This window comes from Ursus arctos, unplaced genomic scaffold (assembly GCF_023065955.2).
Source record: "Ursus arctos isolate Adak ecotype North America unplaced genomic scaffold, UrsArc2.0 scaffold_11, whole genome shotgun sequence".
Taxonomy (NCBI): domain Eukaryota; kingdom Metazoa; phylum Chordata; class Mammalia; order Carnivora; family Ursidae; genus Ursus; species Ursus arctos.
In genome coordinates this window covers 59731940-59756805 of record NW_026622775.1, presented here as the reverse complement: position 1 = coordinate 59756805, position 24866 = coordinate 59731940, and the positions used below count along the sequence as shown (strand labels likewise).

The 24866-nt window shown below is 37.2% G+C and overlaps 1 long non-coding RNA gene across 1 annotated transcript; it reads right to left on the bottom strand.

The window, feature by feature from the left end:
- Positions 1-13156: 13156 nt before the first annotated feature.
- Positions 13157-24304, bottom strand: LOC130543354 (uncharacterized). Its single transcript, XR_008958672.1, has 3 exons — positions 24080-24304; positions 20777-20882; positions 13157-18837 (listed from the first exon to the last, which is right to left on the bottom strand). It is a non-coding gene; the product is annotated as an uncharacterized LOC130543354 (long non-coding RNA).
- Between the last annotated feature and the right edge of the window lie 562 nt (positions 24305-24866).

Below are 24866 nucleotides of genomic sequence, written 5' to 3'. Positions count from 1 at the left end.
CATAGAACAAAATAATCACATGCCAGGAAACTCTGTTTCACCAAGAAATGCTAAATTAGCCTAATTATCCTGCCATTTCAGAATATTTCCTGGTGAGGGCTACTCTTTATTAAGATCAGACAAAGTAGAACTATCATGTGATCTTTTTTTTCCAAATTTTTGTATAATAATTAGAATTCTAATTCTATTAAGTGATCAAGGATGCACAATTTAATTAAAGAAAGAACATAAGAGTACAGCCCAGAGATAAAAGCTTATCAATGTGTCACTGTAAGTTATTTGGCCTCTTGCATTTAGAGACAGTAGAAAATCAATGGTTTTGAATTCTTGGGCAAGATATTTTCTCTCTCCCAATTTTGGTTTCCTTATCTGTAAAATGGAGAGAATAGTGTGACTCTTGTAACAAAAGAGGAGATAACGTGCAAAACGGTGCAGATGATATCTGGCACAGTACGTACTAGCAATTGTCAGTTTCCTTCCGCTTTCTCGAGGCAAACGTTCATTAATATAATTAAAAATTACAAAATGCAAGTACAAGGAAATGACACTCAATAACCAATACTGTCCTAAACAAATTTGTGCAATAAATTAATTTACTCTCCATTGAATTAGTGTCTTTCACATTGTTTACACACCATTAGTGCATATGAAATCAACTTAGTTGGTTCTAACCGGACAGGAAGAGAAGAGGAAAGAAAAAGAGAGAAAATATCTGAGTATATCATACACAGAAGAGTGTTGTTCCATTCAACTGTCATTTCAGTTACAAGTACGGCATGTCTCTGTATTGTAGACTAGGTCACAAGGTCAAATGTATTTCTTACCGTGGGTGGCATTTTTTTCCAAAAGTAAGAAGGCATTGCTTACTTAATCTGTTTCCTCAATTCTGATATCAGCTTTGATTTTTGACTTACAAAGTGTATGTAAAGATGACCTTGAGCATATGCTAGTACTCGGAAATTCACTAATGCATTCTCATCAGCTGAACCCATTTTCCACAGCCAAAGGAAATCAAACGTTCTGGTCCTCTGGCCAAAAACTATAATTTATTGAGCAATTACTAATTGTGAGACACTGTGCAACACACCCACTTTATTTAATCTTCAAAACTGCTTTATGAAGTATTATTATCCTCCTTTTACAATGAGGGAACTGAGGCTCAGTGAAGTGAACCCCAAGACAAGATGAAATTCCAGTCTGGTCTCATTCCACACCCTTGCTTTTCATCACTGAATCGTAACACATTCTCAGGTGGAATATAATTATCTAGCGTGGTAAGTGGAGAAACAGGTCCCCTGGCTCATGCTTCCTCGTTTGCTGAATGTAGAGTAATACAGACTGGGAAAAGATGGCACCACACAAAGGGAATTGCACAGAGATGGCGAAGAACCCTTCTCTATAGAGCAAATTAGGTCTATCAGTGACTGCTTTAGTCATAACACAGTTTAGCCTTTTAAAGAGTCAGAATTATATAAATACAGTACAGGAAGTTCAAAAAGTAATATTTTAGAAGCCGCATTCTTTTCTCCAGAACAGACAGCACAGAAGGTTCCATTTCCCACATTAAAACACTCTGTCTTCTCCTTGGGACACAGTGAAACATTTACTAAGAAGTCTGAACAGCCAGGAGCATGAACCCTGATTCTTTCCACTGTGTTCACAAGAGCAATGGATTCAATGGCAGTCCAGGATTCTGAAATAGCCTGTTGAGATTTCTTTGCTCATGCTCAGCTAATATGAATCACTTTGACTAAGCATTGCTCTGCTTTGCAGAATGGTATTGTGACATTATTAATAGTTGGCTCAGTTAAACTGACCACAATAAGAGCTTTCTCCAGCCAGAGATAGAGCCTATCAAGCCCTTATGAATGTCAGCATTAAGTTTGGCTGTGGATTCAGATCCAAATTTTAAGACATAATAAACACTCTCCAAAGATATATTACAATGGGCCAGCTACTAAAAACCACCGTAACAGGGCAATTGTGAAACTCCAAATGAAACCTAACCTTTGAATGTATCGTATAAGAATATATTCTAAAATGAACTTCTTAAGGGGATTTCCACAATACCTACTAGAGAATCTCATTTGTTTTAGTCTTCTTCTTCTGCCTATGTATAGCTACTCAGTTCAAATCTGGATTAATTCACATGATATCAAATGGTCTCAAAAATATCCTGTTGCAAAACGTCTCACATATAAATGGTATGTACTCAGAAATACATATGGTCTAAGGCGCCCGTAGAAAGTATCACGAGCCTCACTAAGAGACACGCTTCACTTGAGCCCGAGTGTATCCAGCACCACCACTAACACAAGGAAAGACACCCCGGGGTGGTTTGGGAAATGTACTCTAAATTACACCAATGTGTTTTGAACTAACATTCTTTCTTAAAAGCAAAAATTTGGGATGAAATTCCAATCAAATTGGTCAAAAGCACTGTATTTAGACTAGAAACAACCTCTTAAATCACTTAATTCATGTCCTTTGGGAAGAAGACAGTCATTTAATGAAGAACCTGGAATCTGTCTGCTTTTTCAAGAATTTAGAAAGAAGTGATCATTTACTTTCCAATGATAAACTTTAAAATAGTTGATGACTTTTCTTGAACCCCACCCCCATTAGCTCAAATTTTATTGATAACTGCATAGTTAAAGCTATGTTGCCATTCAGCTCATGTAATATAATACTGAGTATGGGGAAAGAATCCTCACGATAGCAGCTTAAAACATAATTATTATACTGTATGTTACGGTTTTAGCAGCTGGTCTCAAAGTCATTTCTATCAAAAGTTCCTTTTCTGTTGATTTTTTAAAAATTAATTCATTACTTCGGGATGCCTGGGTGGCTTAGTTGGCTAAGTGTCTGCCTTCGGCTCAGGTCATGATCCCAGGGTCCTGAGATCAAGTCCCTCATCAGGCTCCCTGCTCAGTGGGGAGTCTGCTTCTCCCTCTCCCTCTGCCTGCCACTCCCCCTGCTTGTGCTCTCTCTCTATTTCCTTCTGACAGATAAATAAATAAAATCTTTAAAAAAATTAATTCATTACTTCTTTATTAGGGCATATTTTCTGATTTGCCTCTATGGTAAAGTCTCAGTGTAGATGAAGCAGAGAAAGAGAAAAAATACAAATGAAAACAAGATGTTTCCCCCATCACACACACACACACACAAAATCACTAACATCTAGAATTGTATCTTTTCAAACGTAGTGCCAATGCATATAAGCATGCATTAAGTTTTAAAAAACATTTCAGCATATAGTACATCCCCAATAAACTATAAATCACAAGTAAATTGCCCTTGTTAGTAAAAGTTTTTAAAAAATGTTTTTAAAAGCTGCAAATTTTATACTCCTGGAATGTATAATAATTTATTTAACTATTTTTTAAATATTGTTAGGCATTTAGGTTTCCTCTAATTTTTTGCTATTATAATTTACATTATTGTGAATATCTTTTATATACTCCTCATATTCATTAATTCTTAGAGATAGAATTGCTATGTCACAAGGGCCAAGATGTTTAATGTTTTGATATATATTGCCTAATTCCTCCAGAGAGACAGCAATTGTACCTTTTCCCACTTGTATCATCATAGCCTTGCCATGTTGCAGATTATCATTGTGTTAGGCATCTCTAAGATGGCGTCCAATGATTCTCTTCCCTTCAGAGTGGGGTGCACACACTGACTTGCTTCGAATGAAGAGAACATAGTAGAAATTATGGGTTATCACTTCAGAGACTGGCTTATAAAAAGACTACTCTGTCTTGTTCTCTCTCTCTCTCTGTCTCTTTCTGTCTCTCTGTCTCTCTCTCATCACTTGTGCTTGGGAAAGCAAGCTGCCATGTTGTTGGAAGTCCAGAGGAGAGGCAGACATGGTTTGAGTTTGAAAGAAAATCCTTTGGCCTCAGGTCAATCTTGAGACTCAACTTCGTAAGAAACCTTGAGCCAGAACCACCCAGCTAAGCTATCCCAGATGCTTGACCCACAGAAACTAGGAGAAACGGTCTGTTATTTTAAGCTGCTAAGTTTTGGAGTAAGTTGTTCAACAGCAATAACTGTAACTAAGACAATCATTTTTTCCCATCTTCACCGATTTGTTGTATCAATAGAAAGATTGAACATTGTTTTTCCTTTGTTCATTGATCATTTATAGTTCTTTTGTTAAAAATGATCTGTCATCATGTTTTCCTTTTTCCTTTTTAATTCACAAGAGTTCTTTATGTATGAGAAACAAACTGAGGGCTTCAGAGGGGAGGGGGGTGGGGAATGGGATAGGCTGGTGATGGGTAGTAAGGAGGGCACGTATTGCATGGTGCACTGGGTGTTATACGCAACTAATGAATCATCGAACTTTACATCAGAAACCAGGGATGTACTGTATGGTGACTAACATAATATAATAAAAAAAATTAAAATTTTAAAAAAATACATACAACTCTTTAACCATTATATATTGCCAATATTGTTTTCTCAGTTTTCCAGTTTGTTTATACTTCTCTCAACACTGAAGTTATTTGACCTGAAAAAGTCTTTCAATTTGTTGTTTTTTTGGTTTTTTTTTTAGATCTGTCCATATTTCCTGTTATGGTTTCTTCTTTTGTGTTAGGGCAGAGAAAAGTCTTCTTCATCCTTAAAGTAAATATATATTCACCTATATTTTCTAATAGTTTTAGCTAATAAAACCATACACATGCAACCATTTAATCTATTAAAGTTGTATTTGTATGATATAAGGTAAGGATATACATTTTTCTTTCCAAATACATTTCTGATAGTCCCAGAAATATTTATTTAATAGTATTTTCTCGATGGATTTAAACTCTGTCTTTATATAGTAAATTCTTAGAGTTGCGGTTTTCAAAGTGTGGTCCCTGGATCCCAGAGATATCTTATAAAATGTCATGGTCTCCACAAGCTTAAAACTATTTCACTGTCCTGGGGCGCCTGGGTGGCACAGCGGTTAAGCGTCTGCCTTCGGCTCAGGGCGTGATCCCGGCGTTCTGGGATCGAGCCCCACATCAGGCTCTTCTGCTATGAGCCTGCTTCTTCCTCTCCCACTCCCCCTGCTTGTGTTCCCTCTCTCGCTGGCTGTCTCTATCTCTGTCAAATAAATAAATAAAATCTTAAAAAAAAAAAAAAAAAAAAAAAACTATTTCACTGTCCTGACTTATACACTGACGAAGAAAAGTCAAGGGCAGATAGAACTTTAGGATACCTTAGCACCAAGCAAGGTAGTTTCAACACATATGTGCTTTGTATTTTTCACCTCCACACACTTGCACTAAAAAAAAAAAAAAAAAGCCAGCTTGCTTAAAAATGACTTTGATGAAGCCATAAAAATCGTTAGTTTTATTAAATTTCAACCTTTGAGGAGCGTCTGGGTGGCTCAGTCAATTCAGCTTCCGTCTCCTGATTTTCGCTCAGGTCATGATCCCAGGGTTGTGAGATGGAGCCTACTTAGGGCTCCATCCTCAGGGGGGAGTCTGCTTCTCTGCCTCTGCCCTTCCCCCAGTGCACTGTGTGCCCACGCGTGTGTGTGTGCACGCGTGTGTGCACTCGTTCTCTCTCCCAAATAAATAAATCTTAAAAAATAAATAATTTCAAACCTTTAGTATTCATCCTTTTAATATTCTGTGTGACATAATAGAAAGTACACCTAAAGCGAAAATCATAGTTGTCCTGAGGAAAAGCACTTGTACAATTGTTTGAACTCAGAGCTTTTTCATGAAACACGTTTTACTTGAAAGAATGACTGAGAGACAAACAGGGGTCATTCCCACTTAGGTCCCTGGCAGAGATTTTCTTGGAAATGAACTAAGTGAACCTGCCACTTTAAGGAAAACAATTTAAAGTATCGATAAAGATAAAATATTAGCTTTCAAGTGAATATTGGAATTTTGGGAAACTTGTAACTAACATCATAATCTTGACAGCTTCCCAATACTAAGAGATACGTCTGATGAGATTAGTGATAATAGTAACAAATGTGATTTTTAACATTGTGCAATAAATCTATCAGCATGTAGAGCATCTGCCTAACTCAGTTTGAAGTCCAAGATAGAAAAATGGGTGTAGAGTACAAAAAGTTCATGTAATGATAAGGCTTCAGATTTTACGTTGCAGCTAATCTTTAAAAAAAACTACTATGTGGTGAATTTTACTTTAGCCTCAGAGAAGCATACTGATAGTTCCTCCATTATTCAACTCTGTATTTGTGTGAGGCCAGATTTTCTTAATATACATTAACCAAAACAACATAAGGCAGACAACTGAATACAGAGGCAGACATGAGACCCCAGCTGTCTTCTACTGAACATGATACGAGAAAGAATTGAGAAAGTGTAAAACGGTGGCACTCTTATCACTAACTTATTTTCATTTTGGAAAATATAGTTTTCTAAATAAAAACAAGCTCTTTATGTTAAAACGTAATGGGTGGGTTATGGCAATTTGGATGAGTTAATATCGGTGACTATTTTAATAATTTCTCAGTTTTAATTTCTCATACAGGAAATATTATTAGTTATGACCCACATAAACAAGATCACTTTGGGATTCCACTTTTCTTTTTTCTTTGTTCATGTCATGTCTACCAAATCCTTTCTATTAGCATTTAAATATACTCAAGTCCTAAAATACCCTTAACTCCACTTCTACCTACTGCTTCTCACCTTCCCTTCAAAACCAAACACATTCTATCTGTCCTTGGCTTCTCAGAAGAACGAATGCCGTAGTCTTCCTTCCTCAATGGCGTCTTATGCTCAGTCAACTTTGCCAACTCGTCCTCTCTCCTGCTTTTCCATGTATGGAGTCACTCAAGGCTCAGTCCTGGGACTTCTCTTCTCTTCCTCATTCTTTCTTCCCTCTGTCAATCACTTCACCCATTGTAGGCCTATATAAAGTCCATCAATATTTACTTCTCTATTGTATTTCATTTCACATAAACACATGCTTTTTGGCCTTCTCTCTTTTTCATGTTACTATAAATATTTAGTTGAAAACCACTGCTGTAAATGAAAATGCCTCATCCATCTTCTTTGCGGATCTATGAGCCAGAACACAACATTAAACAGGGGGAAAGTGGATTAGGCCCAAAGTTCTGCCAATTATGTTCCATCTTGACATGTTTTTAATGGTTCTACAAGGGTATAGACAAGACTTTGGAAAGGCCGGGCACTTCTGATTTATATAAAAGACTTAGGTTGCTGCTAGTAGAAATGGGTTGTGTGAGTGAATTAAAACACAGTCCACTACAAAGGCCCATACTTCCCTTCGAGAAATTTATAAGTTTCTGTTATCAGTAGCATAAATCAGCCGCACAACTACATCAACTAAACCAAATTATATAGATTATAATAAGGAACCCTGTGGCTGGAATAGTTCCATAGAAATTGAACTGTTAGGTCTGTTTTGTTTTATGCCAAAAATTTTCCTCAATCTTGCTGTTCTAAACGATAATTTCTTTGTTATCAGGTTTTCTGGGACTCTCTTATATCAAATTCCACTTTTTGCCATCAATTTTAGTGTTTCATCAGCTGGACCTACCAAATTTAAAGTCGAGGTTTTCTCATCTCTGCTCTTACCATTCCACTCCCACAGCGAGGACATTTTCATTTTCAGATTCCAACTGCTACAGTCATTTGCCTCTATGTATGGTAACTTTTATAAGAACTGTTTGGACTCTTAAAGCCTGCCCTTTAAAGGTGGTTAGTTTCTTCTAAGCACTATTTTTAGAAAAATATATAGCTGCCACAAAGCTTCGCAGTTAGGTAAGTCTAGACTGCTGAAACCCTAAGTACATCAAACAGGCCCAGAATAATGCCAATAAGCTATTTATTCTCTGTAAAATGTGCTGAAATATAGGAGTTCAGTAACAAGCACGACTTTATTTTTAAAAGAAAAAGAATATCTGGAGAGCATTTGGCATATTTTTGAAGCTATTGGAAAACCACACTGTGGAAGGGAAAAGATGCACCCAAGTTTGAGAGACTCCTGAGCATAAAGAATGTGAGTAGGTACCTTAAAATGGGCCCTTTTATTTTACATAACATCACTGTGAGGCGGCCATCATTCTGCTCTCTTAGCAGATAAGACCATTGAACTCAGATAGGTTTAAGTAACATGCCAACGATCACAAACTGCATTTTAATAGAACAAGGTGGATATTTTTGAAATACTTTCCAGGGCTCTATCTTTCCTTACTGTACCCATTCTACCATTAAGGATAAGCCCAAAGCTCAATGTCCTAAGAAGGAAAGGGTTGGTATAGGAGAGATTACCTAGAATAAAGAGGTCATTGTTCAGCTTTGACTCTCAAGGCCTAGTTATTTTAAGCCCGTGGTGAAGTAAAAAATGTTCTCATTTTCCTTTCCTCTTTTATTTCCCTTTCTTTCATTGGCACTGCGCCCTGCATCACCAAACCCAGACATCGGGCGGTCATCCTCGATTCTCTAGCCTTTCCTTCACTTTCCAATTCAGTGGTCACCACAGCCTGTTGATTTTCCTCCCACAGAATAGGAAATATGGACTTCAGTTCTTACTCTGTGCTCCCATTCCGACACCCTAAATCAGGCAGGGTCTCGTGATTTCTAAATTGGCTGCTAAAAATCCTATGTTGTCCACGTCTTCCTTAGGTACTGCTCTGCAGTCTTCATCAACCTCTTTACCACACTGAGACGAACCACCGGAAACACAAAGCTGATGCAGTCAGGCAACCTCTAGTTAAACGCATTCGATTGTTCAGTGGCCTATAGGATAAGGTCCAAATTAATTTGCAGGGAAATGGAAGAGCTTTGTGATCTGGTTGCTGCCTCTCTTTCACTGCACCCATGCCCTCTTCCTGTGCACTTCAAAGTCACACCGGGTGACGGAGAGGTGCAAGAACATGCCCTAATCCTTCTCAACCACATGGACATGTTCCTTGTTAGTTCGTTTGTCAGAATGCCTCTGATCGTATGGGGGACTCTGAGCTTAAGTGTCCTGTACCTTAAGATGTTTCCTGGGCTCTAACTACTCACCCCTTTTATCTCCCTTTTCCGAGTTGAACCCTCCCTCTTTTGTCTCCCATGGAATTGTGAACACTCCTTTTTTGTAATTACTTAGGTTTATATCCTCAGCCAAACTAGGAGGCTCTACTTATATTTTTATTTTTAGCTCCACTTAATAAAAACATGTCACTTGGATGAAAACAGAAAGGAAAAGATTAGAGTGGCATAATTATGACACTGCTGAAAACCCAAATCTGTCTTTGTGGTGTGAAGGTGGAGATATGCAGTAGACAATTGACCTTGTTTAGACACTATTGGTCTCATAATCAGAAGACTGATTTGCACTGGAGATAGAGATTTGGGAATCATCAGTAGTGGTGGCCAAGGCCACGGGCATGGGAAAAAAACTTAATAAGAAAAGAAAAGGGAGCTAAGAATTGGACCCTAGAGAACATTGGTATTAAGGAATTGATAAACTCAGAGAAACCTACAGAGACAACTGAGGAGTGCTCTGAAAGGTCAGAAAGAATGACCTTGAGGGAGTCAATATAGAAGAGAGTTTCCAGAAAAAGGGGATGTCCAATAAAGATGATAACTGAAGAGCACCCATTGGATAAGGTGTTTAGTTTAGGGATAATCTTAGTGGGAATATCTTTTTTTTTTTTTAAGACTTATCAATTTGTTTTAGAGAGAGAGAGCATGAGCATGAGTGGGGGGAGGAGCAGAGAGAGAAGGAGAGAGAGAATCCTCAAGCAGACTTCCCTCAAGCAGGCACACTGCTGGTGGAATAATCTTAGTAGGAATATCATTTTTTAAAGTGGAGGGAAGCGGGGCCTGGGTGGCTCAGTTGGTTAAGCCTCCAACTCTTGATATCAACTCAGAGCTTGATCTCAGGGTTGTGAGTTCAAGTCACACATTGGGCTCTATGGTGGCCATGGAGCCTACTTAAAAAAAAGTGAAGGCAAAATTGAAGTAGATGAAGAAAAAATAAAGATAAAACTATTGAGATAACGAGTCTTTGTGGGTGTTGGAGTTACAGTCTTGGGTCTACAGAAAAACTGGTGAGAAAAATGTTAACAGTGTTTCTTGGTCAGGCTACTACTGGCACTGGGGACAGAGCAAGTGTTCACAGAGGGGGACTGAAGCTGAGCATCTCTGGCCTTGCCCATTAGAGTCCCTATCATACCGGAAACCAAAATTATCCCTACTATTTTCCAGTCCCTGCATGTGGAAGTGTTCGTCTCCCAACTGAGAAGCACAGATTCCTGACCTAGATTTTTCTCTAACAACTCTAGCAGGTTGTTCTATGGACTTTGGGGAGTTTTTTGACTGAAAAGTTCCACAATAACTTCTTTTATCTGTGGGATTACCAGAAGCCTTTCTTCCCTAATCAAGACATATTGTTAGTTTATTATTAGGATCATAAGAGCCTTTATCTTTCCACCGCTGCTCATGTCTCTGAAAAGAGGTTTACATGCTTCTTGTCTATTTCCAGCAGCAGCTTCACATCTGTTTCCTCATAAATAGTTACATGCTTTGTTCTGAATGGATCTTTACTGCTACCTTTTCTGTTGAAAGAACACCACTAACAATTTGTTATTGCTTACATAAACTTGGTGTGAATGTACAGGTGTTCATTAATATAGTTGTGTGTGTATGTTAAAACTATTTGAAAACTATATTGGAATGCATTCCTGTGGGAACATATAATGTAAAATGTATGCAATGCATTCTATGAACACACTGTGCTAATTAGTACCTTTTTAAAAATTTTTATTTATTTATTTATTTATTTGAGAGAGAGAGAGAGCACAAGTAGGGGGAGCAGGCAGTGGGAAAAGGAGAAGCAGACTCCCCACTGAGCAGGGAGCCCAACACACAGGACTCGATCCCAGTACCCTGGGATCATGACCTAAGCCAAAGGTAGACACTTAACGGACGAGCCACCCAGGCGCCCCTAATTTCTACCTTTCTGATTTTCCTCAAGCTGACATCTTTCATGGAATATCATTTGTTTTTCTCTTCTACCCAAATTCTCCCAGTTCTCGAAAGCCCTCCTCAAGCCCCCCCCTTCCAAGAAGCTATCATACGACTCCAGCACAGATGTAAAAACGTACTACTTGCGTGATCTTAAGGCAAGCACTGGCCTGTTTGAGCTTTGGTTTCCGAAACTTTAAAGCATGATTATCCTCATGGCCTCTGTCATATACATTCACTCTGAGGTTCAAATAAGTTAAGGTTTGTGAAGGCAATTATATAAAAAGACTACTCTAAGTAGTAAAAGTCCATTCATGAATCCTCTATTATTTTATGTCAATTATCTTTCTATAACTTTCTATTTACGAATACCTTTTCTGATTGAGGCAATGCTCTGAGAGAGAGCTGTTTTGTCATTTCCTTCAAACAGCAAGATTTTTACTGAGTTGTCGAACAGCCTAGCAAAAGCAGCAGCGGGTTTCACGATCTGTACATTTGCACATGAGAAACTGATAGCAGACCACCAACTTACTTCACATTGAGACCAAACAGCTCTCAGATGGAAACAATGACTTTTAGTCATTAACAGCCCGATTAAACAGAAACCATTGACCTAGAGGTGAAAGGCTCCCTAGCCCATTCCCTACGCTTAGGCCTGGAGCCACCCTACCAGTTTGCTTTGCTTAATTACTTCACTCATGAATGGAATGCCAAACTTAACCGCAGCATGTGTGGGTGTGTATGTGTCTACCGCCAAAGCAGAATTTTATATTTCAATTGTCCACTTTTGTTTTTAAGCATTTTGGGGAGATAACCTCAGAGATCCCGTGGCTTTGCTTAAGCCGTACGTATCACACAGGGCAATATCTGGAACACTGAAAGGATGTTTAAAAAGATCAGAGGAGATTATATTATAAAATAATATTTATACTACTCATATATACCAACACGGTCCTAAAATGATTAGGGCCATGTTTCGGGTTTCAGAGTGAGTCGTTTCTGGCTGGTGTGAGTTATTGCAGCTCTAAGAGCTATGTGTCTGCTGAAAGACTACCAGCCTGTGATTCTGGGAACTGATAGCATCTTTTTCCCCCTTTCTCCAGACGAGTGCTATCAAAAACATGGTAAGAACTGTAATATTCTGCTATATAACACTAAGGGGAATATATTCACATGAAGCGATTAGCCCTGATGTTTCTGGACAATTGAAAGATACATTACATTTTCCTAATAGTACCTACCTTCTTTTTGATATCATGTTTTAGAAGAACAGCTTGCACTTATAATCAGTACAATTTATCACCTATCCCCAAAGTACCCTGCCGTTGAAATGCCTGACATATATATTGGGTGTCATGGATTTAGCAAAAATTGAATTATAAATTGCCCTGCCAGTTTTTGCCTCTGGAAATAATGAAAAAGTAAGCTAAAGAAATGTTCTCCTGAAGGATTTACTTTTTTAGTGACTATGAAGAAAGGAACAACCAGTATGGGTTGCCAGAACATTATCTCTCTAGGCATAGATTATTTGGACAACTAAGAAAATATAACAATAGAAATAGGAAAAAGTACAAATTCTACTTGCAGAGGAAGAAAGTAGTTGCATTGAAGGATTCATTTTAAATAATTGAAGGATCTCATGTCTGACCACATCAGGGTCCCCTTCAAGCCAAATAAAATGTCAGGAAGAGTTCTTTTTGAGAAGTATAAATATTTGATTTTTATAAATAAAATGATGGTCTATTACGGTTAATTACTTACTTCATTAATTAACTGTCAAAATAGTTTATTGCTCAGCATCACTCAATTTCTTTGAATGTTATATAATACACTTATGAACAATTTCATATAAGCTTTTATATTATACGATCGTGTATAAAACTTGGAAATACAGAAGCTTATAAAGAAAAACTAACTTTTATGCCTCCACTCAAATTCAGCATTATGTTTTTTTCTAATATTTTTTCTATGATTCATGTTTTTAAACAAAACCATGGGTATACATTGTGTTTTTATATTTGTTTTTTCCAACTACTTGTAAGCTGCTACATTAGATAATATTCTAAAATTTATTAATGGTTAGATATGCATGGCCATATGTAAGTATACTCACTAAAATATTTCTCTATTTTGAAATAGTGTTTTTCTAACTTTTGACTGTGCAAAACAATCAAATGACGATACTTCAACTTGACCTGTTTCATCTCTATTTGCTTAGACATAGAACTACTGGATCAAAAAATATGAAATTTTTGAAGTTATTTGAAAACATTTCCAAATGTCTTTTCATAATGATGATATCACCTTCCCTTCCTCCAGCAGTCAGTAAGCCTGCCAGTCACAGAAAGACTTACTAGATGTAAATTGTTTAACCTTTTGGCCTTTTGATAGGTGAAATAGTTTTTCTCCTTTTATTCTGAATGTTTTAATAGCAAGTTGCAAGTTTTTGTGTTTGGTTTCTTTTCATATGTTTGTTGGTTGTTAGAAGATTGTCTATGAATTTCCTGTTAGGGCTTTTTTTTCTTGAGATGAGTAATTTCTTTAAACTTACTTTCAGTTACAAGATTTTTTTTCTAGTAGTACTATCTTACAACAGAGGACATTATTAACCATATGACATTTTTTATATTACATATTTATAGTTTTTTAGGAACACAATATGATGTTTGAAAGATATCGCATCATTATTTAAGTGTGTGTATTAAATTTTTTTGCCATTTGTAATAACTGTCAAGCTTGCTCTTTCCAAAGCTTAGTCATTTTAGGAATTACCTTATAGTCATACTCATTTGAAGAAAGAGATCTTGCAATTTCACTGATATTTTCCAGTTAGTAATCTATTTTATAAAGTGACCTTCTCGTTTTTCTCTGGCATTAGTCTCATGAACACATTTACTTAGGTGCAAGTGTTTTCAAAATCTCTATCAGGTTGTTTTGGAAACTGAATGGAAGCATGCAACATAGACACTATGCTTCCTATTCTTTCTCTGTGTATAAAGTAGCACAGAAAGATCTTGGTAATTTCAGAGTCTCTTCCAATGATGTTAGTTTCCAAAAAAAATCAAAGAAAAATGAACGCCCTTTCATCTGTATTCTTTGGGATCTTAATGCCAAAGATGAAATTGTGACATTAAGAATGTATTCATGACAGCCCCCAGCAGGAAGAAAAGCAAAGTGCTGGAAATTTGTGCTAGCTGTATCCTTTTGTTCCATGCAGATCCATGTGACATTCTTCCAATGGTGATTACTGACGCCCTTCTGTACTTCTCTGTTGAGTGACTTTGGGGAAATTGCTTCACTTCTCACTGAAATGCAATTTCATTTATGCAGTTGAGTTTTTTTTTCTTAATCTACTTTATAAAGTTACTATGAATATGAAGGCAATGTATCTAGGGAAACTGACAGCCGGATCAGTTCATAGAATATGTGGAATGCTCAACAAATGCTGGCTGCCGCCCCTATTTCCACTACTGCAATTTCAACTATTGCTACTTCTACTATTTGTTTTTAGATCTACTCTCTTAGCACCTTTCTTTTCTTTGTTTTTAAATTTTACTTTCCTAATTTGATTTTTTCAATTTTATTTGTAGTTGAGTAAGTTGACATATTTCACTACTGTTTGAACTTCTTCGTTTCTTTACAATATTCACTTGGCTATCTCGGTACAAATATTTTTAAATTGGTATGAAATCTTAGAGTTTTATAGGGATTTTTTCACTTGCTCTCTATAGAAAAACCCTGTGGAATATTCAGGAGAGGTGTTATTATCTCAGTTTACGATGCAGAAACTAAGTCGCAGAGATGATAAGTAGCATGAACAGAACCCACACTTTGGTCATTTCATTTGGCCCTGATTCCATCATCACTTCCGTCTATCCATTCCATCACATCCTGAGGACACAAATTGCAAAGAAATCCAAAAAAGGCCAATATTAGAATACAAGGCCTCTCTTTCTGTTCTCTTGGTATTCTCCCTTACCTCATTAACTTTCCCATCTATCAAGAAAATGCTAGAATATGCATTCTTCTCAAGGAGAATGATATAAATGAAATGCATGGAGATACAAAAGCCACTAGAAGAAGTGTTAGTCCTTATTCCTGAAGGTTCAATAGGGATAGCTGTTGCCATGATATCCAGATGCCTTTCGATAACTTGCTCTCCCTCAGAGCATATGATGATGTACTCCCATACCTTATCATATTCAAATGTTGTCAGTATGAACATCATCAACATGTTTCTGCATCAGCAAGTCCATACTTATACCATGAATTGCTCAGAAGTAGACATTCCAGGGGCACCTCAGTGGCTCAGTCAGTTAAGTGTCTGCTTTCGGCTCAGGTTATGATCCCAGGGTCCTGGGATCAAGCCCCACTTTGGGCTCTCTGTTCAGCGGGAGTCTACTTCTCCCTCTCCCTCTGCCCCTCCACTTACTTTTGCTCTCTCTCTCTTGATCAAATAAATAAAATCTTAAAAAAGAAAATTATAACTTTGATGTATTGTTGAGTCTAAATTTCAATTTTTTTAAATCATTGCCTTGACTGACAATTAGCAGGGGGCAGAACCAAGAAGACAGGGTTTTTAACTGTATTCTTGAGATTTAAAATTTCAGCCTTAGCTGAAGAAATAACTGGGTTTTGCAAGGCACAGAAGCCCCACTCTCCCTCTAAAGGCATCCCAGCCCCTTGATCTCCCACCATTCCAGAGGATGAGATTTCCCTCCAGAGAATTATGAATCAGGTATTTAAAGTAACATCTCGGAGACAGTGCAAACCACAAATCTGCTAACTGTTCTCTTCTGGGTTTATGTGTGGCATGACAGACAAGGAATTCAGACATACGTAATAAAAGTAACCAATATATCCTTGCTAATGGTGGACTCGCTGCCACTGGAATTACCATCCTAAATAAATGCTATTAAAAAAAATCTGCTAGGCTTCATTTTATTCTGGCTGACTTCCTGACTTTCCAAAATAGTGATAGAAGTCAAGACCCAAAAGGGAGAAGAGAGCCAAAAAAGAAGGAGGATGCATGTCACATAGACATAAAACAGATCGGCTAAGCTCACCTTCACTTAAACACTAGATAATAAAGGCAGAAAATAGAAACCACCAAACTTTATAGAATAAACTCAATCAATTTCAAACACTTGTATAGAGATAGGAAGTGCAATGTATATATTCATACTATTTAACATTTTCCTTTAAATTTTAAATCTGCAAACAAATAACCAGAGAAATTCCTTTTGATCTTAACAAATATAATTTGACTTGAATTTAGGGTGTAAGGCTGTGACACTGAAATGTAGGGTTGCACTTCCTCCTTCCTTTTAGTGGCCTGGGCTTAGCTAAAAGCAAGAGCTTTAAATTTTAAGAGCAAGAGACTCTTTTGGTTTTCCTAATAGCACCATTGAGGATGAAGTAAACCACAATAAAATCAAAATGGCAGTTATGAAATTCACAGAAAAGAATGTCACACCTCATATGCAATCTTCACAGCCTCATTATACTTGCTGTTTATGATTTTAAATGATCACATTCTAATGGTGAAATGCCATATTGACAGAAAGAGTTCTGGGGCTGCTTGCATTTATGAGGCCAGGATTTTTATCTCTAGCTTCCAAATTCATCAAAATATACTTATTTGGCTCAGATGGAACTGTTTTACTCGAGGGAGACAATATTTTAAGTACAGAAAGAGCAAAAATAATTCCAATTGCCTGCTGCCTTATAATTTGGCAAGATGTATGCGAAAGTTTTGTGTGTATAAAACTATATTGAATAAAGATATTGACATCTTTGAAAGTAACATGAAATGTGAAAATAGAAAATAAAGCTTCTTAGTGGGGTTGTTTGTTAAATCTGTAGCAAAGGGATTGAGAGTGCCAGTGTTTGATTTAGACCCTACGATTTCTAATGTTACCTTTGTTCTCCCATTCTTCTTCCTGATACCCGTAGTCCCATTATCCCTCCTCCCCATACCTTGAAATACTTGAATTCTTCTGAGCTTGGTCCACATGCTTTGTCTAGCTCCGTGTTTCCCAAATATACCTGATTATAAAAAGCAGCTAGGGTGCTTATTAAGAACACGGATTACCTCTTAACCAATCCTGGAAATTCTGACTCAAGAGATCTGTGGTAGAGCCTATGAGTATATATTTTAAATAATTGCTCAGGAATCTCTATGTTCCAACAAGTTTGGAAAGTACTGTTCTAGGCCATCTTACCCTTGCCTCTGGTTTTAAAACCCATTTAGATGTTGGTGAGCTCTAAATGTATAGATCTGAGCCAGACATCTTTTATGTATCTTCCTCTTTGATATCACCACTTAGGTGTCTTACAGGGATTCCAAATTTAACAGGTCGAAAACTGATTTCTTGATCATCTACCTGATATTTACTCCTATTTAATTCTCCCTTTTCTCTATAAATCACACTGAAACCCACCAGTTGCTCAACCTAGAAACCTGGTAGCGATTACTGACACCTTTTTCATCCTTAACTCCACATCCAAACCATCACCAAGATCCATGGATCAGACCTCCAGAACATATTGAACCCATCCACTCTTACCTTTGACGTCTTCATTGCCACCCTTCTGGGAACAAGCCAACAATTTCTCGCCTAAAGTATTGTTATAGCCCCTAATTTTTCTCCCCTGCTCTACTCTTGCTCCCCTATATTCAATTTCCATGCAGCAGCCAGGTGATCTTCTTAAAATATAACGTGGCTCTTCATTGGAAAAATGTCTGTTCATATCTTCTGCCCATTTTTTGATTTGTTTATTCGTTTCTTGTGTATTGAGTTTGAGAAGTTCTTTGTAGATCTTGGATACCAGTCTTTTATCTGTAGTGTCATTTGCAAATATCTTCTCCCATTCCGTGGGCTGCCTCTTAGTTTTTTTTTACTGTTTCCTTGGCTGTGCAGAAGCTTTTGCTCTTGATGAAGTCCCACAAGTTCATTTTTTCTTTTGTTTCTCTTGCCTTTGGAGATGTGTCATGAAAAAAGTTGCTGTGGCCAATGTCAAAGATTGCAGCCTATGTTCTCCTCTAGGATTTTGGTGGATTCCTGTCTCACATCAAGATCTTTCATCTATTTGGAGTTTATCTTTGTGTATGGTGTGAGAGAGTGGTCAAGTTTCATTCTTTTACATGTAGCTGTCCAATTTTCCCAGCACCATTTATTGAAGAGACTGTCTTTTTTCCACCAGATGTTTTTTCCTGCTTTGTCAAAGATTAGTTGCCCAAAGAGCCAAGGGTCCATTTCTGGATTCTCTATTCTGTTCCATTGGTCCATGTGTCTGTTTTTGTGCCAGTACCATGCTGTCTTTGTGATCACAGCTTTGTAGTGTAGCTTGAAATCTGGCAACGTGATCCCCCAGCTTTGTTTTTCCTTTTCAACAATTCCTTGGGGATTCAGGGCCTTTTCTGGTTCCACACAAATTTAAGGGCTGTTTGTTCCAGTTCCTTGAAAAATGTCATTGGTATTTTGATCGGGATGGCATTGAAAGTGTAGATTGCTCTGGGTAGCATAGACATTTTAACTATATTAATTCTTCCAATCCATGAGCATGGAATATTTTTCCATCTTTTTGTGTCTTCTTCAATGTCTTTCAAGAATGATTTGCAGTTTCTAGAATATAAATCTTTTACGTCTCTGGTTGTTAATTCTGAGATAACGTATGATTTTTGGTGCTATTGTAAATGGAATGGATTCCCTAATTTCTCTTTCTTCAGTCTCATTGCTCCTGTATAGAAATTCAACTGATTTCTGAGCATTGATTTTGTAACCCGCCATATTACTGAATTGCTCTATAACTTCTAGTAGTTTGGGGGTGGAGTTTTTTGGGTTTTCTTTATAGAATATCATGTCATCTGTGAAGAGAGACAGAAAAAATGTTCAAAATCATTAGCCATCAGGGAAATTCAAATCAAAACCACACTAAGATACCACCTTATACCAGTTAGAATGGCAAAAATTGACAAGGCAGGAAACAACAAATGTTGGAGAGCATGTGGAGAAAGGGGATCCCTCCTACATTGTTGGTGGGAATGCAAGTTGGTACAGCCACTTTGGAAAACAGTGTGGAGGTCCCTTAAAAAGTTAAAAATTGAGCTACCCTATGATCCAGCAATTGCATTACTGGGTATTTACCCCAAAGATACAGACGTAGTGAAGAGAAGGGCCATATGCACCCTAATGTTCATAGCAGCATTGTCCACAATACCTAAATCGTGGAAGGAGCCGAGATGCCCTTCAACAGATGACTGGATTAAGAAGATGTGGTCCATATATACAATGGAATATCACTCAGCCATCAAAAAGAACGATTTCTCAACATTTGCTGCAACATGGATGGGACTGGAGGAGATAATGCTAAGTGAAATAAGTCAAGCAGAGAAAGACAATTATCATATGGTTTCACTCATTTATGGAACATAGGAAATAGGAAGATTGGTAGAAGAAGAAAGGGAAGAAGAAGGAGAGTGGTAAACAGAAGAGGGAATGAACCATGAGAGACTATGGACTCTGGGAAACAAACTGAGGGCTTCAGAGGAGAGAGGGGTGGGGGAATGGGATAGGCTGGTGATGGGTATTAAGGAGGGCACATATTGCATGGTGCACTGGGTGTTATACGCAAGTAAGGAATCATGGAACTTTACATCAAAAACTAGTGATGTACTGTATGGTGACTAACATAATATAATAAAAATATATTTAAAAAAATAACGTGGTTCACTCTGTGCTCAAAATTCATTAATGACATGCCTTAGTACTAGAATAAATTCCCAATTCTTACCAATATTACATGAGTTAATCCACCTACCTCTCCAGCCACACCTGGAGCTACTCTTCTACTCGTTGCACTCCTGGCCAATCCTAGTAATCATCCAGGGCTCCCTTAAATGGGAGAAGCCTTTCCTGACCACCACTACTCCCAAACTATTACTATTACTACTTACTATTAGTATTACTAATAATACTACTGCTTAGTATGTCTCTTAAAATCTCTTGTACACTTTTTTCCCCTTATTAGCATTTATATGTTTGTGGGGGGATTTTTGGTAATTTATTTAGCACCTGTTTATCCCAGTAACTACACACCCATGAAAGCAGGAGTCATTCATGCTTTATTCAACACTCTCCTTCCAGTACTTTGCAGGTTTCATATATACTTGGTGCTTGAATGAATGAATGTGAAATACTGAAGACCCATCAGTAAAAAAAATAGAAAATCATTTCTGCTTTTGTGGAGTTAACATTCAGTGAGAGAGCTATTATGACCTATTAACTTGATTTGTGAATAAGAAAAGTTATTTTTTTTAAGATTTTATTTATTTATTTGACAGAGAGAGAGACAGCCAGTGAGAGAGGGAACACAAACAGGGGGAGTGGGAGAGGAAGAAGCAGGCTCGCAGCGGAGGAGCCTGATGTGGGGCTCGATCCCAGAACGCCGGGATCACACCCTGAGCCGAAGGCAGACGCTTAACGACTGAGCCACCCAGGCGCCCATGAATAAGAAAACTTATGACATTCATTTGTTTGTTCTATATATGTTTATTACTGATTATGTCAGGATCTGTGCTAATCAAGCTTATAAATTCATGCAAGTTTTAAACAGTTCGTGTAAAAGATGAGATTTGCAATTTTATGCGCAACTGCTCCATATGGATGATTGGTCACAGCATCAGGAGACATTCTTCACATGAGCAGGAACAAGGTCCCGCTGAGTGTCCCCTGCTCTGTGCCCTTTGCTCACCCAACCACTGGAAAGCCAAGGTGAGGAGGAGAAGCAAAGAGAGTCACATTTACCTGTACAGTCCTTTGCCGGCTGAGGTGGAAATCGATGGTGGAGCACATGAGGACAGGTCCATACAGGTCCTCGCATGAACCTTGTACTTGTCAAAATAACATGATTCTTTAGCAAACGAGAAAGAAAATAAGAAAATTTTAAAATATTTAAAGATGAGATATGTTAATTTCAGATGTGATGAGCTAATGAAACTAAATTTACTTAACACTCTGAGAACTTAACCATTTCCTCATATTTTACTAAAACACTATCAGAAACATTTCACAAAAGTTCTAGAAAAAGAAGAAAACGTAGATGTCCAAACCCCACAGTATGTTCAGAGCGGGTCCAGCTCTGTAGCAACATACAACAGATCATACTTGCGGTTAACCAGCACCTAGTGGAAGAAATAAGCCAAAACATGACATTTGTAATCAGAAACCAGTAAATAGGGCTTATTTTAATGTGAGATCCTCCTCACACTCTAAAAGGAAAACATTTTCCAGCTTTTCATTGCCTTGAAAGCACAAGATCTTGAGTAAAAATGTCAGCTACAAGCTTCGAAGCAAATGTTTCTTTTTACAATATGGCACACATCATAATTTCTATGCCTGGTTCTCCCTGAAAAAGAGGGGGAGTATAACCTTCTAACTAGCAGCCACACACTCTTCTCTTAAAAATGCTGAACAAAGAAATGAAACACAGCAGCAACAAAACAAGGTGTCCGGAGCAAAGTTCCTGCCCTGAATTTATCATTTGTTTATACTTCTCTCGTGTTTTAAATTTTCTCTCGTTACATCCTTTTTGCAAAGAATTAGGAGTCGGTTAGTAAAATCATTAGAAAAGTATTTTCTTCGAATAAATGAATTCAATTTGGTCCATAACAGTGAGCCGCTGGTTAAATTTTACTGTGTTCACATTACTTCATGATTAGCGCACGTAAGTCAAGTTCTAACCCTCGTCTTGTTTTGTTTTAATGAAGAAATCCTCCGTGAACAAAGAGAAAAATTCTTAAAAGAGAATTCCTTTATAGACCCATAAATGTCTGAGTCTTTCCTTCTCCCCCTGAAATGATCTGTTCTTACACTGAGGTACTATTTGCCAATTTTCAGACTGGAGTTAATTCTTCTAGAAATGTCACAAATCTTTGAAGAGAAATTGGACTGTAAAGATGTTGAGATCTTTAACCAAGTAGCACAAATATCACTGCAATAAACAATATTTTAAGGAACTCTGTTTCAGTTAACTCCAGAGCCACAGGGAAGCTGTTTCATCTTTATCCCATTCCTTTGTCCCCACATTGACTGAAAAAGGAAATGTATCTTACCATAATATTATTATGCCTCTCATTCATGATAGTGCCAACTTTTAGATAAGTGTGGACGATTGTTTTTTCCCAGGGAGCTCTCTCTAACCAAGCAGATCCTACACAGGGGTATCCTTTCAGAAGCAGCCCTTAACCTCAGCTGTGACACTAGAAAATTAGGAAATACTGCATAAAACATTCCTAACATTCAGCTAACCAAAAGTAAAATATTCCTAGATAATTAAAAATGCAACCAATACCTATCAGTTGCTAAAACACATTAAGATTTTTTTTAAAAAAGCACACCTCATAATTTATTAATAATAATAGTATTTTTTTCTCTCTAAAGGATTCTTTATAAAACCTACCTCCATGATTTTTCTTAGGTTCTCCAGATCTTTCCTTCACTAACCAGAAGTCTGGAGACAAACTTTTTATACAAGAGCAAGAATGCTATCCTTACATTAATGATTCTTTAAAAACAAAGATTTCTTGATGCTTTTCTCATCCAGAAGAATGGGAAATGTTTATCAAAGCACACCTCAGAGATATGTCTAACCTCCCAAGCAGAGCTAATCGTTAAAAGAAATAACAGAATTTGAGATTCTCTTTGAATTCACCTCTGAAAAGACAGAGTTGACGTTAAATGTTGCTGTTTTAAAGGACAATTTCCAGACGTAAATTAGTCCTTTGCCCAAGAACAAATGTGCTACATTTTTTTTCCATCTCTTTAATACTCTAATTATTCTTCCAAACAAAGAATGATGATTGGAAGCCAGCATATGTAGACATCATCGTGCCAACCTAATTTTTCACATCTTAACTATTTTCAAACCTATGGAACAAAACTTATGAATGATACCAAGGTGAATTTCAAATATCAATTATTAAGGACAATAAATTGTTTCATCTCTTAGAAAAGAAAGTAGGGTGCCTAACGCCATAATGGTTAAATAGACTTTAATTCACGAAACAAACACTGATGTAATGTAGCATCCTTAGGCGCTTTTGAAATGAGGAAGGAAGAAATGGGGATGAGAAGAGCAGAGCACATGAGATTTTATGACTGATAAAGTTTTTGACAGTGTGGTCAAAAAAAATTATTGAGATAGGCACCCTTGAATGGTATGAACTTCAGGCCAAAATCAAATTTTAAAAAAGTCAGAAATCAAAGCCGTACATAGGATAAACCCAATGAAATTTTTTAAATGCCTTAAGATATTTTAGGTAAAGATATCAATTATAAATGATGGCTATCTTTAGGTGATCATATTACAGATTTTTTCAATCTTCAGCTTTTTTTCCAACTTTTTTTTATAATAAGCACTGTTTTATATTGAGTAAATAAAACAATAAGCCCTATTTTTAAATAGACATTTTCTTGCAATGAAGAAATTCCATGTGTTAAATACCATAACATATAATCACATCATAATAGCATTATAATAATACAGGGGCTTCAAAAATTACATTAAACTTTTGGGGACCCTGAAAGTAAGACTTGCTCACAGTACCTAGAATAATAAGGAAATATTACAGGGAATTTAGAATTGGTTCTAAAGAATGACAAGTGTACTTACTTTTTATTTGCAGAAAGGGGATGATGAGAACACCCCTGGCTAAGAGATGTTTAAGGAGTGTGATTACTTTGGCTTGGGTGGAGAGGGGAGCCAGAAGGTCAAACATTTCATATGCCACCACCATTATCATTATAATAGCTGGCAATTTCTCATCCCAAACTATGTACCAGTTGCCATTCTAAGATTATAACTTGTCATCTTATTTAATTCTTATTATACCCCTGTGGGGTAGGTGTTATTATCCACATTTTATAAATGAGGAAACTGAAGCACAGTTTGAGTGACTTGCCCAAAATAACAATGAACAATTCTAGAAAATGGTCTCCACTCAGTGAGAATATTTTAAGGATCAAATGTACCATATTAACATCCGCTGAACAAGAACTATTTGTTCACTCCTTGCTATCAATTTCCAATTATTTTCTCATCATACATACCATTTTCAAACTCAAAAGCCCAAAGTCATTGCTGATTACTCCTCCTCTCTTGTTGTCCATAAACGGTTATTTCTTTGGAAGTCCTTTGCATTAATTCTTTGTCTCCTTTTCATCCTATTCCCACTCAAGTACAGGTGGCAGTGCCAGGAGTCAAGTGCTGGGCTGTCTGTGAACAAAGCAGGACCACTGTGCTCCTCCCTCCTTGGAGAACTTTATGCATTAGCCTGGAAGCAAAGCCATCAAAGCAAGTTGTGAGATTGCTTTGTGAGTTGCTACAGTCCCGTAGCAGTCTGGAGGACAGCTCAGACTCAAGAAAGAGTGTATGGAAAGTTCCAGGTGGAAGGATGAGAACCAAAACCCAGGCAGTGGCCATGAAGATGGATAAGAGGTGGGCTCTGAGATCTATGAGAGATCCAAGAAATACTTAGGAGATTGGATCTGCAGCACAGTAGGAGTCCTTTGATGTGAGAAGAGAAAGTGGACATGGATGTGGATGACATGAACTAAAGAAAAAGGTAGAAAGAAATTACTTTTATTTTAGCAAAATGTTTTTTCAAACTCAATGAGATGAAGGGCAAAGCTTGAGAGTGATTGCAGATGCTCTTACGATGACTTCATTTACACTGAGAAAATACCCAGAAAAGATGTTCTCTTTTCATGATCATGAGTCAAAAATATCCCCTCCACATAAAGTACATCCTAGAAAAATATACAGATTTTTTTTTTTTAAAGGGAGATGTGTTTTCTGACCTCGGCAAGTTTCAGTGTCTGGTTGAAGGAAAGGAGA